General features: G+C 43.2%; 1 protein-coding gene across 3 annotated transcripts in view; it reads left to right on the top strand.

Moving 5' to 3' along the window:
- The window catches only part of ST3GAL6 (ST3 beta-galactoside alpha-2,3-sialyltransferase 6), a 177,970-nt gene that overhangs the window by 35,025 nt on the left and 125,622 nt on the right, over positions 1-17,323 (top strand). The window contains exons 2-3 of one of the 3 annotated variants that reach the window (XM_073307832.2): positions 5,599-5,900; positions 17,142-17,253. The gene's annotated coding sequence lies outside the window, so the exon portion shown is untranslated. Of the gene's footprint in view, positions 1-2,921; positions 5,901-17,141; positions 17,254-17,323 lie in introns of those variants that run through there. The other 2 variants (XM_073307822.2, XM_073307840.2) reach the window with 2 other exon arrangements.

Here is a 17,323-nt window from a genome sequence, read left to right as displayed (position 1 = left end):
CTCCATTACTGTCCCCTCTCCCCCGCAGCTACATTGCTGCGCGGGCAGCGCTCTGGGCGGTGGAGCTGCGCGCTCCTGCAGGGCAGCGCAGCAGCGTGTCTGGTGCTGGCCGGGCAGCACGGCTGCCAGACATGCCGCTCTGAGCGGCATGGTAAGGGGGCCAGGGCGTTGGATGAGGGGCAAGGGATCCCAGGGGGCAGTCAGGGGACAGGGAGCAGAGGGCGGTTGGATGGGGCGGAGATTTGGGGGGGCGGTCAGGGGACGGGGGCGTTGGAGAGGGTGTGGGAGTCCCAGGGGGCGTGTCAGGGGGCCGGGGTGTGGATAGGGGTTGGGGCAGTCAGGGGACAGGGAACGGGGGGGTTGGATAGGCGGTGCGGTCCTGGGGGGGCAGTTAGGGGTGGGGGGTCTCAGGAGGGGGCTGTCAGGGGACAAGGAGCGGTGGGGGGTTGGATGGGTCGGGGGTTCTGAGGGGGGCAGTCAGGGGGCAGGAAGTGGGAGAGGGTCCGATAGGGGGCAGGGGCCAGGTTGTTTGGAGAGGCACAGCCTTCCCTACCCAGCCCTCCATACAGTTTTGCAACCCTGATGTGGCCCTTGGGCCAAAAAGTTTGCCCACCCCTGGTCTAGAAGATACCATCAGAGGTGCTTAGTTTTGCAGTTCTTAAACTGTGGATTTGTCTCTCCAGAGGTAACATGCTTGTTCACAGCAAAAATGTTTTAAAATAAATAAATAATATATAGAGGTGAGAAATAATAGACCTCAACTCTATTGTCCCTCTGCAAATTTGTGTTCACAGAGTCAATCCCTTACTTCTCTTTAAATGTGAAAAGTTTCAAAAAAGTTCAATAAATAGAAGATTGTTGGGGGCGGAATAGAACTGGACAAGGAGAAGTCTGGAGATAAATGTGAGAAGCGAAGGACATATGCTTTTTTGTTAAAATATTATGTTTGCTGTTGAAGAAAAAATCCAGAATACTTAACGTGGTTGTTTCAGTTAAATAAAACAATTTAAATGTCTGTGTGGTGATGTTCTCTTTCTAATACAGCATGGCAAGAAAATCCTCCAAATATTAATGATTAACCTGTTGAATTGGAGATAGTTCACCTCCCAATGACTTCATAAATAACTGATTCAAATTATCTTTGGTAAATGAAATAACCAAACAACCATTCATTTTCTGATATAGCTTAAAAATTCATCTGAAAAGTTTCCAAAATAAATCCACCATTTAAAAATGTATAGTGTGTACCTTCTAAAAATGAAACCTACATCTGTCGCTGAGTTGTGAAGAATATGTATTAAGGTTATAACAACCAACAAGAATGCACTTTTATGTAGAAACCAAGATTAAATAGAGTCTTCCTGACTAGTGATGTAAATCAAATCCACCCTGCCCGGTGTGCTGTTGCCCCTGGCCCCTTCTTTCCCCAGGGGGGGCCCACAAATATGTTTGTCGCTGCGCCCACAAAAAGTTAATCCAGCCGTGTATGCAGCTCATCCATTCATCTGTGGCCAGACGTAAATTTTCTGCTTTGCAAAAGCATATTGTCTCTTTGGTGCTGCATTTGGAATTTTAACCATTCAAAATAAACTGTTAAAGACAATACTAAACCACAGAGATAGTAACTGTCCCTGTTTCAGGGTGTGGGGGGGGCATTCTTTCACACTTATTCAGATGTCTGTCACAGAACTGCCAAGGTGCTGTCTACGCCTCTCTTCTTCCTGGGGCTAACATTAGTGCAGTTCCGTTGATGGTAGCAACACGGGGAATGCTTGTGTAAATAAGATGCCAGGGGTCACTGGTATTTTTTACCATCATGTTAATTAGGCCTGCTCTGAGCAGGGTTATGTGACAGTCTAGTATGTGTTCACTGCACCAGGGAGGTGGAATTCCCAGCATGGGTAGACAGACCCTAGCTCAGCTTGAGCTAGCGTACTAAAAATAGCAGTGTGGATGCTGTGACCAGGGTTAGCAGCTGGAGTCCAAGCCTGCCTGACCTTTGGTTCAGAGTGGCTAGCCTGAGCTGCCGCCAGTGCCACACCTCCCGGCTGCAGTGTAGAAATACCCAAAGCTTGTACTTGCTGATTCTCAAAAATTTCTCAGTTCTTGAAAGTGGGAAGAATTCTATAAATGTGTTGACATTAAGACTGCAATCCTACAAACAGTTGGATAACTTTATTCATGTGAGCAGTCCTATTGCACATGACAGTGCTACTCCTGTGTGCAAAGTTACTCATCTTCAAAAATGGCTGGAAGATCAGGGTGTTAATCTATTTGTAGAGCTATTTGACCGACAAATAACTATAAAAAATGGGGAAGTGGAGGGTGAGCTCTATTAGTGGATGTGGTGAAACTGAGTTGGAGACTTTTTTGTAGGCTATCATTGCTGTGCAGTGGAAACTGCCTGATTTAGCATCGTATTTCTTCTGACATATGTTCTGCGTGACCTCTTTTCCCCATGATTTCTTTTCCTCTTAGCTTTAGGATGTTTCCTCTGTTTTCTTGTATCGTAAAGCAGTGAACAAATGTCAGACATTTGTTAAAGACATGCCAGAGTATGGCTTTAGTGCAAAGAGAAATGGACTGAGACTCAGGAGAAGTGGAGTCTATTCTTGGTTTTATTGCTGGCGGCTGGCAAGTCATTTACTTCGCCGTGCCTCAGTTTCCCATTTGTAAAATGGGGGATGATGGTACTGGCCACCTTTGTAAAGCACTTGGAGTTCTACAGATGCAAAGGGCTATATAAGAGCTAGGTATTATTATTTATATTGCATTTATCTTTGTATTTCTTAATGCTCCAAAGCCCATGGAAGGGAATGGAAAGGCTTCCATGGACTTAAGTGGGCTTTGGATCAGGCTCATCATTCCTTTGTACTCTTCAGACAATAAAAAACTCATTATGCTTCCTTTGTGCTTCTCATTTGGCATTCAGAGACTGCTGTATTTTATATGAATCTGATACACCTGTACGTAAACGTATGCCACTCTATCCCCCAAGTTGAATGACATGCGAGGTGACTGTCCAAGATTCATCCAAAGTGTCCAGGAGTTAAAATGAACGCTCTGAGACATCAGTGTACCTGGCTACAGAGTGGTTAATAAAAATTACACTGCTGGTTGTTACTGCCAAAATGGGAGTATTTCAGGCATCAGCACAAAAGGACAAGGAGCCATAGCAACAGAACATTTCCTGGTATTTAACTCTGGCAATGTTTTAAGGCTTAGGTTCTGTGAGCAAAATGGAAAATGGGGCAGCTTTGTCTACAGTCAGAGATTTTTACAAACCATTCCAATCATGCTAAAACCAGTTCAGCTACCCTGGAGATGACAACAATGGGAGCCCTCAGTGAAATGGCTATCTGGCTGTGACAGCTGATTTCAGCACTGTGTTGATTAAACTCACTCAGAACTGTTTGAACAGACAAGGTACTAAAAATGGCTGCTGGAGCAGGGGCGCTGTCTACACTAGGGGCCAAGTCTAAACTGGGAAACTTCTAACTGGTTTCAAAAGTAGTTCATTTAGACTAGTTTTAACAGCTGGAGCCATAGGCAGCTGTTTTTATTGAAATGGTTGCAAGACTCCAGGTCTTAGGGTTCCCAGTATTGTTGCTATTGGTGTAGCTGAATCTATGTTAGCAACAGGGAGACTTTGTAAAACTGCTCTACTATAGACAAGGCATAAGTGTACAATGGGGTCAGCATCACATAAACAAACAAGATCTAGCAATGTAGACTTTTTGGAAGCGGGCAAAGAAGAAGCAATAACAAATTTGTAGCAGAGAAAGTCTGCTGGGCTTTTCTCAAGAGGTGCTCTGAGCGGTGTGAACTAGAGTGGGAAACGGGTCAGACAGACAGACAGCAGTAGGAGAGTGGGCAAAGGAATCAAGGGTGGACGGTGACCATGGAACCAGTAGCGTGTGCGATTCTCAAAGGTGCCTGCAGGGCTTAGGAGTGCAAGTCCCACTGGGGCGGGAGGCTCCTGAAAAAAGGTGGGACGGGACTAAGTGGAGAGGAAGCAGACCATGGTAAAAGAAGGACTGAATGATGTAGCTGGGGGAGTGAAAGAGCAAGTGGCCTTAGAAGTGATCTGGAAAGGGAAAACAAATTGGAATTTTGTGTGGAATTCTTTCTTTTGCTATGATTTATACAAAACAAACTTTTCAAGCTTTTTTTACATTAGAAATTCAGGTCTCATCTGTCCTGTTTTCCCTGAAAACTCTGGATAACTGGAGAACTAGTAGAATGATGACATTACAAGTACCAAGGAAGTGAAACATAACTCAGTAGGAAAGTGATTTTATTCAGGCTCTTTAAAGCATTTTGTTTTTATTTGATTTTGCTAAATACCTACAACTCAAAGACTTGGGAGAAAATGCTTTGTAAGGATTCAGTAAACTACTTCTTCATTTAATGGCTGTGAAAACTTCATTACATGTTTCTGAGCCATCCAAGAACAACAACAAAAAGAAAAAACAACCACAAAAGAGAAGATTAAACTTAACATTTCTAATATTTCCAGAGGGAAAAAAGTGAAAAAACCCCACTTTTTATTTTTAGGCCTTCTTAATATATCAAAGCAAGAAAAGGACAAAAACTCATTTCCATATCTTTAGAGGTCACTTTTAAAAGAAATAAGGAGCTGATCAGGCAGAGGAGGCTCAGTGAGAAAGAGAGGGGGATGAAGTGAAGACACATGAAGAGAGACCAGGGCAGTGAATGGAAATGCACCAGAGTAGCTGGTGAAACAAGGAAGGTTAGGAAGAGGAAGTGAGGGACAGCAAGGTCAGCCACATCGGAAAATGAAGTCACCCAGGACAAGGGCTGTGTTCAAAGCAGGTTGATTTGTATTGCATTTGACTGAGAAGCATTGCCTTGAAACACTGATTAGGGAAAACCTCCTGTTTCCACAGGAAAGAAACTGAAACTACTCTAACTCAAAGGCAAAAGCAGCAGGGCAAGTTGAGGAGACGAACAGACTGAACTCCGTTATTTAACCATTATGATTTTAATTATATTGCATATTAGTCTGTATTCGCATCTTGCCCCAAGGGGAATGACAATGAAATACCAGCCAACCTACAGCAGTTTTGGCAAAATTACTTTTTGTTACTCTCCCGGGGACCTTCAGTCCATGAAAAAGATTGTGTATGTAAGCAGAGTCAGGATGAGCTCCACCCTGACATCTGGTGGTGAGGTGTGGCAAGTTGTGGAAAAGAACTTCAGGGGCTGATCTCATTTGCATACGCACACCCACCCCGCCTAGAATGAGGTCATAGCTGCCCAAATGGTCACTTTGGCTGCTGTGGGATCCCCAGTGTCTCTGTTAATGGGGCAGGAAGAATAAATTGTTATTACCCTGATTATGGGAACTGTGCTTGGAACTGTACTTGGCCTTTTGTTATGATGGAGGGACTCACCATCAACCTAGTAGCACTCGCTAAGCAAGGGTCATGGGTTCCAAAACTCTGTGAATTGAAAGAGACTGGGGACAAGTATTAATACTTGGTGGCATGGGCCCCTTGGTGAGGGTCTTACATGCTAATTGCACTTTTTCCTCTCTCTACTGTGGAATATCAGAGCTAATTTTGATTCTATTAGGAGTCTAGTTACAGGCTGCTGAGCTCACTTTGGGCTAATGGTGCACCAGCACTGAGGCTCCCCTACTGCAAGCTGAATTCACCAAAGAGCTGAACTGACTAAGAGCTGAAATCACTGAGCGTTGTGTTAAGTAGTGGGGGAGCCTGAAGATATAGTGTGGAGCAGTTTGTGGGACAGCTGGAGTGCCTTGTGGACCGGCTGGTGGAGCAGTTCGTGGGACCGCGGGAGCTGCTGGTGGGACGCGGAGCTGGTGGAGCGGAGCGGAGCCCTATGGAGCTGTGGGGCGGTCAGCTTCAGATCATGTAAGGTGCCCCTTATCTCTCTTCCACCCCCCGATCTCCACCCAGGTTGGGAGGTAAAGTTCTGCAGATAAACTTTCGAACTCTGGGGCTGCCCTGACCAGGGACAGAGACTTTTGGATCATTGGACTTTTGGGACTTTGGGTGATTTCAGGTTGCTGGACTCAAGAACCAAAGGGAAAGGACACGCCCCAATTTGCTTGGGGTGGGTTTTTGCTCATGGATTGTGTTATGAATCCTGTTGGTGGTGTTTCCCCAACATAATGCCACATTGTTTCTCTCTGTTATTAAAAGGCTTTTTGCCACACTCAGACTCTGTGCTTGCGAGAGGGGAAGTATCGCCTCTTGGAGGCGCCCAGCGGGGGTGGTATATATTTGTCCCAGGTCACTAGGTGGGGGCTCGAGCCGGTTTGCATTGTGTTATTGGAATGGATCCCCTAGATATTGAACCCGGCCCTTGTTGCTGCCAACTCTGACGGGCAGAAGGGTTACATGTAAATCTGGTGCTAATTAGAAGTGGGTAACACTGTTGCTCTTGTTTGGAAAATCCACGTTTGCAGCATTATCCAAGTAATTCTTCCCCCACGCCCGAAAACAAAAATCGTTTTGCAGGAGTCTTCAACCCCCTGAATTTTTTGTTTTCAGGGAGGAGAGGTGCAAGCGGGGTGGGGGGTAGCAGTGGGGACAAAATCATGGGAGAATAAATGAATTGCAATCAAACAGAGGGAAATTAAATCCATTTTTATGGGGGGGAATGAATCTCTGAGTTTCGTAAAGAGCTGCTGGGCGGGCTGGTGCTTCCCCTAAAGAGGCTTGATTTTGTGGCTGAAGTACCAGCCTGGGAAGTGGACGAGTCTGAACTCTAATCCCTCTGCTGATCGGCCATTGAACTTTGCTTGTGGTTTGACTTACATTATTTAGTAGCTAAATGTCATTTTTCAGATGAGGAAACTGGGGTTTGGAAGTAAAATAACATGTTCTCAGCGGTTCAGCCTTGGTAAACTAGGTCTCTGGAGTCACATTCCTATGCTCATGAATTAGCTAGATCAGTGGGTCTCGAACTTTAGCAACCTGAGAACCCTCATTTTGATTTAAATTTTTTCATGGCCCCCAAGCCCCCCACTCAGCCCCAGGCCCTACCCCCACTCCACCCCTTCCCCCAAGCCCCCCCCACCTTTTCCTGACCTAGCAACACCCCTCCCCCTCCTCCTTCCATCCCCTTCCTCCGAACACACCCTGTCCACGCTCCTCCCCTCCCTCCCAGCAACTCCTCCATGCTGCTGAACAGCTATTCCCCAGCACGCAGGAGGCGATGGGAGGGAGGGGGTGGAGATGATCAGCAGGGCCTGCGGTCCCCCTGGAGTGCCCTTGCAGACTAGTTTGAGAAACACTGTGCTAGATGACAGAGCCTCTCAGGCAGGTGAGTTAACTGTTCGGAGCATGAGTTTTCCAAGCTGCAAAATAAGAATAATATTTGGCTACACCCGTCTGTGAACATCTTAAATGCTATATATTTGCAGGGTTGGTTTATGGGGACAATTACTACCCCCATGCTTTCTTTGGGAGATAGCGTGTCCCCCAGCGGGCTAGGTACAGGATGGGAATTGGTAAACCAGGGTTGTAATCCTGTTTCTGACACAGAGATAAAGTCTCAGAAGAGCTGGGATGATTTGTATTAGCATAGCATACTCCCATAGCACCTAGGAGCCCTAGTCATGGACCAGACCGCCACTACGTTAGGCCCTGTGTGGTGTTAATACCATTCAGACCAGTGTGCAAGAATAAGATTGACAGGTGATGCTGCTTCATGAATAGCAATGTCTGTCATCATCAGAGAAACCAGTTAGCACAATGGATAGGGCTATGTCAGTACTTCACTTTTAGAAATACTGACTCAGCAATTTGCCATGTCAGCGCTGATGATGTGGGGGGCAGGCCATTTCCTAGAATGGCTCTGCCAGACTGCTCTGTGGTTTCTTGTCTCACAATATGACTGAGAAGACTGTGACGTAATATCTTTTATTAGACCAACTTCTGTTGGTGAGAGAGACAGGCTTTCAAGTCACACAGAACTCTTCCTCAGAGCTGTGTGGCTCAAAAGCTTGCCTCTCACTAACACCAGTTGGTCTAATAAAAGGTATTCCCCACCTTGTGTCTCTAATATCCTGGGACCAACATGGCTCCAACTACAGTGCATATGAGAAGACTGTGACACACGAGCTGTGCTCATGAGACGAGGATCAAGAGAAAGAGTGTGTGTGTAGGGGAATGGTTCCTGCAGTGTGCAAAGCTGACTGTGCCCCATGGGAAGGTTTAGATTGGATGGTTATAGGGGCTCTAAAAATGCCTAAGATAGAAGATAAGATACACAGAGGGGGCTTAATGCCCTTCTTGGGCTATCTGCTTTAGTTGTTTGAGGCCAGCTGCTTATTGTGTAGAGAGCTTTGAAGTTCCCACTCAATGTGTACACCTCTCTCCAAAACCACCAGGTCTTTCAGAGGACAGACCACAACAGGGACATGACCAGGAGATGACCTAATAAAACACAGTGAGGAAGGGACTCTGTTTCACAGCACTTCATATCAGGTTGTGAATGCTTTAGGACAGGGTGCCCAAGAAATATGTAGCCTCCTAGAGGAGAGAGATGGCTCCCTTCCCTCTGTAGTTCCTCATCCTTTGAGAAAAGCAATAAAAGGCAGATGAGGGACCCAGAGTGCCACCGAGAGTGCATTCAAAACTTTTGAGGGACCCAGCATTGGGATTTGGGATCTGTTGCATCCAGGGAGGGAGGAGAGGAGAGGAGAGGGGAAAGTAGGCTGGTCCCAGTTCTTTATTCAAACCCCAAAATTTAAAAAAAAAAAAAAATGATAATCAATTAAAGGTTTTTTTTTTTTTTTTAGAAATGTCACCAAAATAAATGTGAATGAATTTCATAACAATTTATATTAGTAATTTATTCATTATTCAAATGAGGAAGTAGGTTTTGACTGGCTGTGACAGGATACTTCTTCCCCCCCCCCCCCCCCCCCCCCGTGGCACATCCCAGCACTCAGAGGGTTCTAAAGTAGCTGGGACACATCACCTCTGACCTGAAGCTTTGTCACACCGCCACCCCAGTTCCTTTTTGTACATGGAATTTGAATAAGGAACTGAGTTTTGACTGGTTACATATATGCCAAAATACTTCTCTGGTCACCTCCAGGGTCACATCCTTGCAACTGTTATGAAGAGATGATGCCATGCCACTCCCAGAGCCAAAGCTTCATTTCTGGGCAACACTCTGCTAAATGTTGTATTCCCATTTCTATTTTGCTTTTTCTTTGTTAGTAAACATACAAGAGACATGTAAAATCACTCCAAAACAACATTCAACCAACCTGTTGCAAATCCAGCTGTTACGTTTTCACAGATATTATGTGACAGTTAAAATTAGGAAGTTGATAAGAACACTGATTTATTCTTAGACAAATAAGAACAAGGTTACATTTATCAATTTGTTTAATTGTGTTACAAATGTTTTTTATAATGACTGTTGTGTCTTTACTCTTTACAAAACAAAAATGAGATGAAACTACATGGGCACAACTAGGTCAAAAACATACAAGGATTAGGTTTAATGCATACTGCTCCTCTGACTCGTTTTCGATGGCTTCTAAAACATATAACACCAAAGGCTACTTAGGGGATACTTCCTTATTCTCATACACTACAGTTAGCTGAAGCAGCTAGTGTCTTTTGAATTGCATGAGACTCATACAGTATCAATATGTCTTGGTGAACTTTCCTTTTCAAGGAAGAACTCATCTGCGGTTAGAATACCTCCTGTTCCTTTCCTTCATAATTCCAAGGTTCCATCATAGAAATGCCACCCTATTTGTCCAACGTTGTGGAAAACTACAAAACAGTTCCCCCTGCTGTATATTATCCTAACAACTTTATAGCTGTAGTGAGAACACCTTTGCTTTAATAAACCCTAATGCTTATGCAAATAATTCTGATGTCCTCTGCTGAACTAATCAATATTTGAAACATTTTAAATACTAAAGGTACATTCAGATTACATGATCAGATGAAGGGTTTTTCTTGGACAGGATTGTTTCATTCTCTGAATAGTCAGTGAATAGTATTTGAAAAGATGCAATTCAGTACTTTACTATAACAATTAAGCTGCATCTTGTTTTCTTTCAACTTACTTGCTATCACACATGGAAATCTCTGATGGACATAGTCAAGGGTCAAAGTTCTGATTTTTGCTGTGCTCTGACTTAAATGCAATTAGAATGAGTAAGATGCATGGTTCACCATTAATGAAAATATGTTTACTCAATTGGTGTATTCCACTGCATCTGTTCACTTTACTTATTTTACAGTTTCAGAGTGAAAGAAGTTACTATTTCTTATAACCAAAAATATTTTAGTAGACAGCAGTTGTTGTTGTTGTTAATGCTAATCATTGGTGACACCCACAGGTAAGCATTCCTAAGGATTTGTACTTTAAGACCCTGTTTAGCACAAAAGGGAAGATTTTTTTTCATGAGTTCCTGCATAGAATTCCCATATAATTTTGGATTGTCTGCCTCTCCATAAGGAAGCTTTTATGGTCTGTAATCCTGACACAACCAACCTACTACACCAAATATCCACATGGAGGGAGAAACTTTGATAACGGTGCCTGTGCAGAAGGGCCAATAAAATGGTTTCATAGATTCACGAAGGCTAAGCTGTTCCTAATGTTGGATTTTCAGACAGTGGGTGTATATGACTTGTACCTAGATGCCACAGGGTCACTAGCTGTCAAGAGACCCCCATCAGGCAAATATTGAATCTTATGTTTTTATGTGCTCAGTGCCCTTCAAACTCAATCTACATACTACTGGCAGCAGCATTATTAACAGCAGACCAAAGCGCTCCAGCAATTTCATATTGGCTGGCCTGACTTTCTCCATATACCCTTAGGATAACTGGTCAATGTCACAGACCACAAAAAGTGGCATATAACTTTAGCTGGTCTTGAATTATGCTACTACAAAGTTTTCAACCAGATGTTTCATCTATATTATCTCCGCGCTTGTTTTGAAGTCTGTTGTGTGTGTGAAAGCCAAATGATTTTGCAATATAACATTTGTGCAGTGCAATGAATAAAAATATGTGGAGACGATTCTAATGTAAGGGTTTCCACTGATCACAAGAAGTTTTTCTAGCTTGTTTTTGCATTATTGCAAAATGGGAAAACTGTGCATGAATGCAGCTAAATGATTAGCAAACTCAGCCTGATTTTCAGTACAGCACATCTCATCAAACTGCTCTAGGACATAACAGTGGGGTAAAACATGTGCAGGGACAACAGCTGTCCTTTGCTAAAAAAGTTCTTGAATTTGACAAGAAAATAGTGATTGAGAATAAACAGGAAATTTGAAGAAATTTATCTTTTTGTTAAATCAATTCTCACATGCCCAGAAAAAGATGAGCAGGACAACGTGAATTCTCCTTCAAACATACATTATCGTACTCAGCTGTAGGCAGGCCTGTTCAATTATGTCCCAAAATCACCATTATGGAGAGGCATTATGCCACAAGAGATGGAGAGCCCCTAATCAGGGACAGCAAAGCCAGTGCTGAAAACTCATTCAGAATTGTTAAAGCACATTCTGAATGACAAGCTCCATTATAGAGCTTCAGAGTTTGTGGAAGTTATGACAGACACTGTTCAAGGTTAACCGTGTGCAAATGTAATAAGCATATTGCAGGACAGTGACAGGAAGAGGTCAAAAAAGAAAGTAGCTAATAATTTTATTGATTCAATATTCTATGCAATGAGAAAGGGGAAATATCAATGAATTGCAATAGGAGTGGGCTGTTGTATGTGATTATTTCAGAGGCATCTTGTTTTTCCTGGGTGTTAATGCAGTCCTGACAGATACTGCAATCAGTCCATCCATTCTTCCTTCACAAGCTATGAAAAACAGTACTGGATTTTACTTCACTAAAGTTATTGGCTATTAGTGCAGTAGAGTCAGTTTGATTTGTTTTCTTAATTCTTTCCTTTCTGGCAGATGTTTGTGCTCTAGGCCAATGCTGTGTTTTATTTCTCCTGTCACTTTTACAGTTATGTTCACATTGTGATCCTGCTTTTACAGTCTCTTTTTGATAGTCAGATCCAACCAAAACCCACCCATCAAATTTATATTTTGCTTTCACATGCCAAAATGGAGCATTTTTCTTCCTAGATGTCTTTGCTTTAACATGATCCTGTTTAAAGGCAAAAGCAAAGAACTTATAATTTTCTTTTCTTTTTTGCCAAAATACACGACCATCCATTTTCCAAACAATATTGTGCTAATGTTGATGACCGATATATCTGGTTCCACTAATTTTTACACAAATATATTAAATGTAGATGTATGGAATAATAATAATCCCTAGCTGTTATATAGCACTTGTCATTAGCAGATCTCAAAGCCCTTTACCAGGAAGGTTGGTATAATTATCCCCATTTTACAGAGGGGGAAACTGAAGAACAGAGAGGTGAAGTGACTGGCCCAAGGTCACCCAGAAGCCCGGTGGCAGAGGCAAGAATGGAACTGAGGTCTAAGAGAAAGAATGAGGAGTCCTTGTGGCACCTTAGAGACTAACAAATTTATTTGGGCATAAGCTTTCGTGGGCTATAACCCACTTTGTCAGAGGCATAGAGTGGAAAATACAGTAAGCAGGTGTCAAGGTTCCTTCCCTACTCTGAACGCTAGGGTACAGATGTGGGGACCTGCATGAAAAGCCTCCTAAGCTTATCTTTACCAGCTTAGGTCAAAACTTCCCCAAGGTACAAAATATTCCACCCTTTGTCCTTGGATTTGCCGCTACCACCACCAAACAAATACTGGTTACTGGGGAAGAGCTGTTTGGAAACGTCTTTCCCCCCAAAATACTTCCCAAAACCTTGCACCCCACTTCCTGGACAAGGTTTGGTAAAAAGCCTCACCAATTTGCCTAGGTGACTACAGACCCAGACCCTTGGATCTTAAGAACAATGAACAACGCTCCCAACACTTGCACCCCCCATTTCCTGGGAAATGTTGGATAAAAAGCCTCACCAATTTGCATAGGTGGCCACAGACCCAAACCCTTGGATCTGAGAACAATGAAAAAGCATTCAGTTTTCTTACAAGAAGACTTTTAATAGAAATAGAAGTAAAGAAATCACCTCTGTAAAATCAGGATGGTAGATACCTTACAGGGTAATTAGATTCAAAACATAGAGAACCCCCCTAGGCAAAACCTTAAGTTACAAAAAAGATACACAGACAGAAATAGTCATTCTATTCAGCACAATTCTTTTCTCAGCCATTTAAAGAAATCATAATCTAACACATACCTAGCTAGATTACTTACTAAAAGTTCTAAGACTCCATTCCTGGTCTATCCCCGGCAGAAACAGCATATAGACAGACAGAGACCCTTTGTTTCTCTCCCTCCTCCCAGCTTTTGAAAGTATCTTGTCTCCTCATTGGTCATTTTGGTCAGGTGCCAGCGAGGTTACCTTTAGCTTCTTAACCCTTTACAGGTGAGAGGAGCTTTCCCCTGGCCAGGAGGGATTTCAAAGGGGTTTACCCTTCCCTTTATATTTATGACAGCATGTATAAATATACAGCACATGAAAAGATGGGAGTTGTCTTACCAATTGGGGGGTGTCAGTGCTAATGAGGCCAATTCAATTAGGGTGGATGTGGCCTATTCCCAACAGTTGACAAGAAGGGGTGAATATCAACAGTGGGAAAATTATTTTTTGTAGTGCTAACGAAGTCATCAATCATGGTGGAAGTGGCCAATTCCCAACAGTTGACAAGAAGGTATGAGTATCATCCGAGTGAAAATTATTTTTTGTAGTGACCCAGCCACTCACAATCTTTATTCAGGCCTAATTTGATGGTGTCCAGTTTGCAAATTAATTCCAGTTCTGCAGTTTCTCGTTGAAGTCTGGTTTTGAATTTTTTTTCTGAAAAATTGAACTTTTAGGTCTGTTATTGAGTGACCAGGGAGTGCTGGTAGCATAGGGCCTGAGGAGGGAGTCTACATAGCCAGACAATCCTGCTGTCAGAGTGCCAGTGCCTGAGATGATGGGGCGTCAGGATTCCCAGGTTTATGGATTTTGGGTAGCAGATAGAATACCCCCTGGTCGGGGATCTAGGGGTGTGTCTGTGTAGGTTTGTTCCTGTGCTTCTTCAGGGAGTTCTTAAGCAGATGGTGTCGTTTCTTTTGGTACTCCTCAGTGGGATCAGAGGGTAATGGCCTGTAGAACGTAGTGTCAGAGAGTTGCCTAGCAGCCTCTCGTTCATTCTCCAACCTATTCATGATGATGACAGCACCTCCTTTGTCAGCCTTTTTGATTATGATGTCAGAGTTGTTTCTGAGGCTGTGGATGGCATTGTGTTCTGCACAGCTGAGGTTATGGGGCAAGTGATGCTGCTTTTCCACAATTTCAACTCGTGCACGTTGGTGGAAGCACTCTATGTAGAAGTCCAGTCTGTTGTTTCGACCATCAGGAGGAATCCATGCAGAATCCTTCATCTTGTAGCGTTGGTAGGAAGGTTTCTGTGGGTTAGTGTGCTGTTCAGTGGTGTGGTGGAAATATTCCTTGAGTCAGAGATGGCAAAAGTAGGATTCCAGGTCACAGCAGAACTGTATCATGACTAGAGAAAGAAGGGTTCTGAAAAGAAAAATCTGCCGGGGTCCAAATTGTCAGAAAGATTCATCAAAATACACTGAGATTCAGAAAATGGTTCTTCAGTCTTTGGCATGAGGACAAAAAGGATGTAAAAACAAAAACATTAAAGGAAGGCTTAGTGAAAAATCGTGTGTGCCAGAAGAGCGAGGATTTCCAGTCTTTATATATAATGTGACCATTGTGATATTTGCAACAGCTGGTGAGGGGACAGTATATGGGGAGGGCTCTTAGTTACTACAGTGCATTATGAGTCACATGGCCATGGTGCATCATGGGAGATATAGTCCAGTTTAGGAGCCCAGCCCATACAGGAGAATTGAGCCATGATGTACCTGAACTACCATTGCCATGAGGCACCATAAAAGCATTTCCAAATAAAAATTATTAGCCTAATTTCTTGGTTTTCAGATGATCTTCTTGGACAAGAAGTCAAAATTTTCTGCAGAAATCAAACACTTTGTGTGAAAAATTTTGTTTAGTTTAAAACCTAATTTTATGTCAAGAAACAACTTTAATTGATAACTTTTGACCAGCCCTAGTTGTTCACTCTAAACTGTGTGGTGCTTCTCCCCTCACAGCCCCACCCCTTCCCCAGACTGGAAATACCAAGCAGGAGAGTGTAGTAGGGGTACTCTTCACTACAGTGTAATAGTTAAAAGGACTTGTCACTTTGGGGTGACCCAAGCAGTATCTTGTCATTTACAGGGGGTTGAAATCAAGTGTGTGTGTGTGTGTGTGTTGAGGGGCTGGCTATAGTGACATGGGTCAGCACTTCTTGCAAAGAAAAAAGCTTTGGGCCAGGGAGTGACATGGCCAAGGTACAGGTACTTCAGAACAGCCTAGTGGTTGCAGAGACATGTCACCTGAGATGATCCAAGTAGTATTTTGTTACTTGTTACCCATCAAAACCCAGTTCTTTATTCAAAGATCTTCTGCAAAATGGAAGGTGAGGTGGTGATGTGTCACCAGATTGCCCAGGAATAAAGGTTCAAGTCAGGAAGTGACATGTTTCAGTGTCTTCAGAACGTGCTAATGGTTGCAGAGATGTGTCACTTGGGGTGATTCAACAAGTATTTTGTTGTCACATTTAGCCACTCAAAGCACACTCCCTTATTCTAACAATCCATTAATAAATAATAAACCATTTAATAACTCATAAGAACGGCCATGCTGGGTCAGACCAATGGTCCATCTAGCCCAGTATCCTGTCTTCTGAGAGCAGCCAATGCCAAGTGTTTCAGAGGGTCTGACATTCCAGGGTGGAGTCCAGATCACTGAGTGTCATCACTTGCACTGCAACTTGAAGTGCCTCACAATGCTTCGCTATTGTAGGTCGCAACTTGGGTCACTCACAGCCTGCCAGCATGCAGGTCACACCCTGAGTGTCTGTGTATAGTCACTACCCTGGTCCAGCAGATATGACCCCAGAAATTTATCAGCAAACACCAGCCACAGCTTTGGTTACTACTTGCAGGGTGACCCCAACACAATTCCTAAACTTAAACTAGACTTGGTTCAAGGTGGAGTTCTTACCACTTGTTTTCAGTACAGTGCTGACTCCCGTAGTCCAACAGCTGTTTCTTTTGTCATCTTAGATGAACAGAAAGAGATGAGTAGGAAGAGATAATTTGGGGTGTCTTTGCCCTTCATTTTTATAGTTCAGTCATCTGTTGAAATGCCTTTTCTTAGTGTGACCCCTAGATAAAGTTCTTTCCAGCTGAGAGCAAGGAAACATGGAATCTGGTGAGGGAAGGAGGCTTCATGCTATTTCTTTTCTTTTATGTATGCTGAAGTACAGATTTTCTTTGGCTTCTTTCTTCCCCCTGCTTTAACTGTCTGAGGACTCTGTTTAACACATATACAAACTGAGGTAAACACACATCCCTTTGTTTAAGACAGGCCTGCTTGGCCAGTTCTACCTAATCTGGGCTGTGTGAGTTTGAACATGTGCCTTTAACATCATACAGAGGGAATTTCATAACTTTACACTTAATGTCATAGTGAAATGTATGTAGCAACATTATTGACCACTGAATTATCTTTCAAATGATAACTCACCAGGCATATTTTATACATACATTACTACAGTAGTGTGTAGGATGTGAATACAGGAGTGCGTTTGGTCACAGAGGGAATGAACAGAATGGCAATTATCAAGTGATCCATCCACTGTTGTCCAGTCCCAGCATCCCTCAGTCAGAGGCTAGGGACACCCAGAGCATGGGGTTGCATCTTTGACTATCTTGGCTAATAGCCTCCATGAACTTATCTCATTATTTTTTTTGAATGCAGTTATGCTTTTGGCCTTCACAACATCCCCTGGCAATGAGTTCCACAGGTTGACTGTGTGTTGTGTGAAGAAAATTTAATCTAATTAATTTTGGTGACATTTCTAAATATTTAAACTTTCTTTAAAAAAAAAAAGTAACTTTCACTGTTGAACAAGGAACTGAGAACAGTGAATAACGAACTAGGAATAAGGACCACATTTCACCCTGAGGAAGAACACACTTTTTGTTTTGTAGGGAGAAGGCTGGCTGGACAACCCCTTGAAAATCCTGCAGAGGGAATGGAATAGCCTTTGAAAAAGTCCTCTGTGCTGGCCTCTAACCCCATCTCAAGAAGACCTGCCACGAGGTAAGCAACTTATATATGCATGTTTGCGGACAGTAGAGGAGGGTACAGCAGCCATCTTGGGAGTTCCTCC

Source organism: Lepidochelys kempii, chromosome 1 (assembly GCF_965140285.1).
Source record: "Lepidochelys kempii isolate rLepKem1 chromosome 1, rLepKem1.hap1, whole genome shotgun sequence".
Lineage (NCBI taxonomy): Eukaryota > Metazoa > Chordata > Testudines > Cheloniidae > Lepidochelys > Lepidochelys kempii.
Note: the sequence above shows the minus strand (reverse complement) of the source record. Positions and strands in the feature narration are given on the sequence as shown.